Here is a 5,908-nt window from a genome sequence, read left to right as displayed (position 1 = left end):
CTTAGTTGCTGTAGGGCCACTGTTCCCAATTTCTCCTACTTCTAATCCTTCTTTTTTTTTTTTTTTTTGCATCAGCATACTATAATAGATATTAGAAAACTATAAGCATTGCCTAGATTGAGAAAAGCTTCTCTACTTTTATTTTTCTGATAAAATAAAGCAGATATAAAAAGAGAGAGAAGGCTGTAGGTTTTCCAAATTATCATCAGGTTTAGAGTTATGCTTGGTAAAAATCCCAGGGTAATTTAAACCACTGTGCACTGATATTTTTGGTCTAAAACTTTGAAACAAAGCCAGGTGTTTATTGACCCTGTTCATCTGCCTAGACTGACTCTCTCTTAGCCAGGCCTAACCTTGATGCATTCACAAGAAATCCAATTGAGCCAAGCCTAGCAAGACGTTTGCTTTTTTACTCACCATTTGTGAAGGTGCACACACAAAAAGGTCTCACACACAAAAACTCAGAATTTCTCCTAAAAAAAAGGTCCCTAAACGATCTCCCAGGAATTTCCTCTCACCTTCTAGTCACCAGGTACCTCTTCTTTTCTGTCCCATTCCCTGTCCTGATCTGCCTCCAAGAAACTCTTAATTCTGCCTCCTCCGCGCCCCCCCCACTTTATTTTTCAGAGAAGCTTCTTTCTTCTCATGAAAAATGACATCTTCCCATAAAAAGTGGGAACCATCAGAGGTTTGATTTAGACAGAAGGCTATCGAAACGGCATCTCATAGAGTTGGTCCTTGTTCCTTTTTCTAATGTAATTTTCATTCCAGCTACAGAGAAATCTTGTTGAGTAAGTAATACATGCTTACACAAGTAAACAAAAAGAAGAAAGTCATTGTTCTTTTCCTATGGAGTGGTAGATGAGAGTAATTACTGAGAATTACTTATTATGGAAAGCGTATCATGCCATTGCTCATGGGATATTTTCAAAGACTTGATTTTGCCCCTAACACATTGTAGAGGACAGAGACTCCTGAACTGGTAAAGTTGCAGAAGGAAAGTGTTCCTTTTTCTAAAACATGCTACACTGTTAGGTTTTAAAGGATATTGATATCAGAGTAGAACTTAGTTTTATGGTGTATATGTATTAATTTTCTATTGCTTTACATAAATTACCACAAATAATAAAACCACATTTATTATCTCACTTTCTGTGGTTCAGAAGTCTGAGCATGTCTTAACTAGGTCCTATGCTCTGAATCTTACAAGTCTACAATTATCGTGTTGGCTGTGCTTTGTTCCTTTCTGAAATCCAGGGTTCTCTGCCAGGCTAATTTGTTGACAGAATTCAGTTTCATATGGTCGTAGGCTTGAAGTCACCATTTTCTTGCTCTTATGAGCCACAACTGCCTCACCTCCTTAAGGCTAGCAAAAGTTACTCGAATGGATCATAGTTTTGTGCTGGTAAAAGACATGTATCTCCTGAATCAGAAATTAAGAACAGTTTGTTACTCACAGTAATATCAATAGCTAGAGCATCAACATTTGCATAGGTTTCCTGTACTCTGCTTCCCACAGGGCCATGTGAAGTGGGCCACACTGATGCCTCATATGCAATAGGCTGCACTACAGTAAAGAAACCCTAAATTTAGGGAACCTAGATCTTTTATAATTGACAGTAAGTATACCTGCCCTTTGCTCTGAAGAAAGATACTATCTCTATCTTCCAAGACTTATACATAAAACATTTTTGAAAAAATATTTCAAAACAAAGGCAGTCAGTGCCTCTGTTGAAAAGACGTGGACAATTATATCTCAACAACAACAACCGCAGAGTTTTAAAAATCAGGCATTAACATTGATCTTGTACTATTTGTAAACCTTACCAAATTTCACCAGGTGTTCCACTAATGTCCTCTTTCTGCTACAGGATCACATGTTGCATTTAGTTGTCATGCGTTCTTCATCTCCTTTAATCTGGAACCATTTATCAATTCTTAGATTTTCATGTCCTAGGCCAGCTATTTTCAAACAGTGTGACACAAAGATTTTTAAAACATGCAATACCTGACCATTTAGTCAGGGGCACGGACCTCTTTACCCTTAAATTGTCAAATGAGAAAAATGACAACAGCCAACACAACAATACCTATCTGGTATGAATGAATCAAAATTATACTTTTTGTCAGGTCAGCAGAAAGCATATTTTTTGGTGTTTGGCAGAATTTTTGTAATTACTTTATGTATGCCAGGAGATGAGAAAGGTTGAAAATCACTGTCCCAGACACCTGGGAAAAAAATAGGATAGCTACTTTGTAGAAAGTTCTTTAACTTTGGTCATGGCTGGTGTGGCTCAGTTGATTGAGCACTGGCCTGTGAACCAAAGTGTTCACAGTTGGATTCCCAGTCAGGGCACATGCCTGGGTTGTGGGCGAGGTCCCCAGAAGGGGGCCATGAAAGGCAACAACACAGTGATGTTTCTCTCCCTCTCTTTCTCCCTCCCTTTCCCTCTGTATAAAAATAAATAAATATTTTTTTAAAAAAAAAAGTTCTTCAGTTTTGTTTTGTCTGATATTTCCTAAGTATTAAGTTTAAATTATGCATTTTTGACAAGAATGCCACAAAAGAGGCATTGATTCATTTTAGTGGGTCATATCAGGAGGCACTAATATCATTTTGTCACACTGGCTAGTAATGCTACCACTGATCTCTTGGTCAAGATGATGTCTGCCAAGTCTTCTCTTTTATAAATGTAAGATTTCCCCTTTGTAATGAATAATTCTGTTATAGGGAGATATTTTGAGACTACATAAATCAGCTATTTTTTAACCTTAATTTTTTCCATGAATTTTAGCACCCATTAATGATTCTTGCCTAAAACAATTATTACTATCATATTTGCCAAATAGTAATTTTCTTTCCTTTTTTAAAAATTCTAACTTGAGGACATGCTTGTTGATTTTAGAGAGAAAGAAAGGGAAGGGGAGAGATAGAGAGAGAAACATCAATCTGTTGCCTCTTGCATGCGCCCCAACTGGACTGAACCTACAGCCTAGGCATGCGCCCTGACTGGGAATCAAACCTGGAAACTTTTGGTTTATGGGTTGATGGTCCAACCAACTGAGCCACACCAGCCAGGACCCAAATGGTAATTTTCTCTTTCTATTTTCCTTTAGCATTTAAGTGGGATCCTACTGTAAGACACAGATTTTCCTTTTCCCTATTTATTAATTTTATTATTTACATCGGCATGGACTCATGATAATTATTTTATTTGGAGTGTACATATCTATTATTGCCACTATTTTATTACTCAAATTTTCATAGATCTAGCCATTGGAAATTCCTTCAAGTTGGCTCTTCTGTTCTTTTGACATATCCCCATCATTTTTTGAGTCCTTCCTTACTTGTTGACAATGTCCATTGGTGCTGGGATGTCATTGTCTCTGGAGCTTTCTAGCAGGTAAACCTAGCAAGTATATGTGTACACACACACACACACACACACGTATCTATTTATTTAAAAAAATCATGAGTTTATACTCCAATTCCATTCCAACCTACAATGGTTATTCTAGATTTCCATATTTTTAACAAATTTTATCCTTAGAAATTTCCTCATGCCTCTTTGCACAATTCCTTCTCCTTACCGCCAGCTTCCATGGGCCTGATTTCTCTCCCTAAACTGTTGTCTTTTCTAGACTGTCATATAGTTGGAATCATAAAGTATGTAGCCTTTTGTGACTGTCTTCTTTCAGTTAACATAATGCTTTTGAAGTTCATACATATTACATGTATTAGTGGTTTTTCCTTTTTACTTGTGGGTAGTATTCCATTGTGTAGGTGTACCACAATTTGTTTATCCATTCACCAGTTGATCGACATTTTTGTTGTTTTTGGTTTTTGGCTATTATGAATAAAGTTATTATAAACATTTCCATAAAAGCCTTTGTATGTCCATGTTTTTTCATTTATTTTGGAAAATGCTTAGGAATGAGATTGCTGGATTACATAGTAAGTGTGTTTAACTTTATAGGAACTGCTAACCTATATTCCAAATGGTCTGTATCATTTTGCATGTTCACCAGTAATGTTTGGGATTTCCCTTTGCTCCACATGCTTGCCATGGTTTGAAATTGTCAGTCTTCTAAATATGAGCCATTCTAGTCAATGTGTAATGGTATCTCACTGTGGTTTTAATTTGCATTTCCTTAATGATTAATGATATCCATCATCTTGCCATGTGCTTATTTGTTCTCTGTATATCCTTTTTGGTGAAGTGCTGTTCAAGTGTTTTCTAAAATTAGGTTGAGTTCTTATTATTGAGCTATGAAGATTTTTATATGTTCTGGATAGCTCTCTCAATTTTTAAGTTTCTTTTTTACATTAATGATATCTATCTTATAATTTTGTTGCAAACATTTTCTCCTCATTTGTCTGTTGCTTTTTGATGTTGTTAATGGAGTATCTTGCCATGAAAAAAAGCTTATTTTAAAAATTGTACTCAATTTGAACCTCCACCCGTCCTATGGACTACAGCTCCAACCCTGGAGGGAAGGGCAACAGACATGGTGGTGGCCGAGCCCGAGAACCACTCCCTCGTGGTGCACAGGCTGGGGAGCTGCAGCTGGAGAACTATCCTATCCCTGAATCAGCCCCAGATGGGGTGCTGCTGAAGATGCGTTCCACTGGAATCTGTGCCTCAGATGTCCACTACTAGCAGTACGGTCGAATTGGAGATTTTGTTGTGAAAAAGCCAATGGTGCTGGGCTGTGAAGCTTCAGGAACAGTTGTAGAAGTGGGATCATTGGTAAAGCACCTACAACCAAGTGATTGTGTTGCTATCGAGCCCAGTGCTCCCTGAGAAAGTGATGAATTCTGCAAGAGCGGTCAATACAACCTCTCACCATCCATCTTCTTCTGTGCTACACACCTCCTCCCATGACGGAAACCTCTGTTGGTTCTACAAGCACAACGCCCAATTCTGCTACAAAACTTTCTGATAATGTCGCCCTTTGAGGAAGGGGCCCTGACTGAGCCACAGTCTGTGGGGATCCATGCCTGCAGGTGAGCAGGAGCCACCCTGGGAAACAAGGTCTTTGTGTATGGAGCTGGGACAACTGGACTGGTCCATTTGCTCGTGGCCACGCAATGGGTGCGGCTTAAGTGGTGGTGACCTATCTGTCTGCCTCTTGCTTGTCTAAAACTAAGGAAGGTGGAGCTGACTTTGTCCTCCAGATCTCCAGGGAGAGGCCCCAGGACATCACCAGTAAAGTGGAAGGGCTCTTGGGGGTCTAGCCAGGAATCACTGTGGAGTCACCGGAGTGAAGCCCGACATCCAGGCGGGCATCTACACCACTTGTTCAGATGGGACCATAGTGCTTGTGGGACTGGGTTCTGAGGTGACCAGTGTGTCCCTAGTGCATGCAGTCACCTGGGAAGTGGATATCAAGGATGTGTTCTGATACTGCAACACATGGCCCATGGCGATTTTAATGCTTGCGTCCAAGTGTGTGAATGTAAAGTCCTTAGTGACCCATAGGTTTACTCTGGGGAAAGCTCTTGAAACCTTTGAAACATCCAAAAAGGGACTGGGGTTGAAAGTATTGCTCACGTGTGACCCCAGTAATCGGAATCCCTGATGTTATTCAACTCTGCCCTCATTCCCACCCTTTCAGCATCTCTGGGCTAAATGGCTGGGCAAGGGTGCCTTTAAGGCAGACGTTTCTTTTAAGTAGTAAGAATAATTAAAATAATTCATTATAGGCAGGGAGCCTTACACAGAGGTGTTGGTGTGCCTTAAAAGCACAAGTAGGGATAGTTTGGGGGGACCTGTAGCCAGAATGACCTGTTCATTCTGAGCAAAGTTCAGCAAGTGGAGCAGAGCTTGGCAGGCAGGTGCTGGGAAGTCCTCTTACTCCTGGGGTGCTTGAGTCGGGTAAAGGGAGAAATCTGTGTCTATGGGGT

The 5,908-nt window shown here is 39.8% G+C and overlaps 1 pseudogene; it reads left to right on the top strand.

Annotated features, from left to right (window-relative positions):
- Positions 1-4,509: 4,509 nt before the first annotated feature.
- Positions 4,510-5,583, top strand: LOC129076804 (sorbitol dehydrogenase-like; annotated as a pseudogene).
- Positions 5,584-5,908: the final 325 nt, after the last annotated feature.

Source organism: Pteronotus mesoamericanus, unplaced genomic scaffold, assembly GCF_021234165.1.
Source record: "Pteronotus mesoamericanus isolate MK-2021 breed Mesoamerican mustached bat unplaced genomic scaffold, CSHL_Meso_final contig_116, whole genome shotgun sequence".
In the NCBI taxonomy this organism is placed as follows: Eukaryota; Metazoa; Chordata; class Mammalia; order Chiroptera; family Mormoopidae; genus Pteronotus; species Pteronotus mesoamericanus.
Note: the sequence above shows the minus strand (reverse complement) of the source record. Positions and strands in the feature narration are given on the sequence as shown.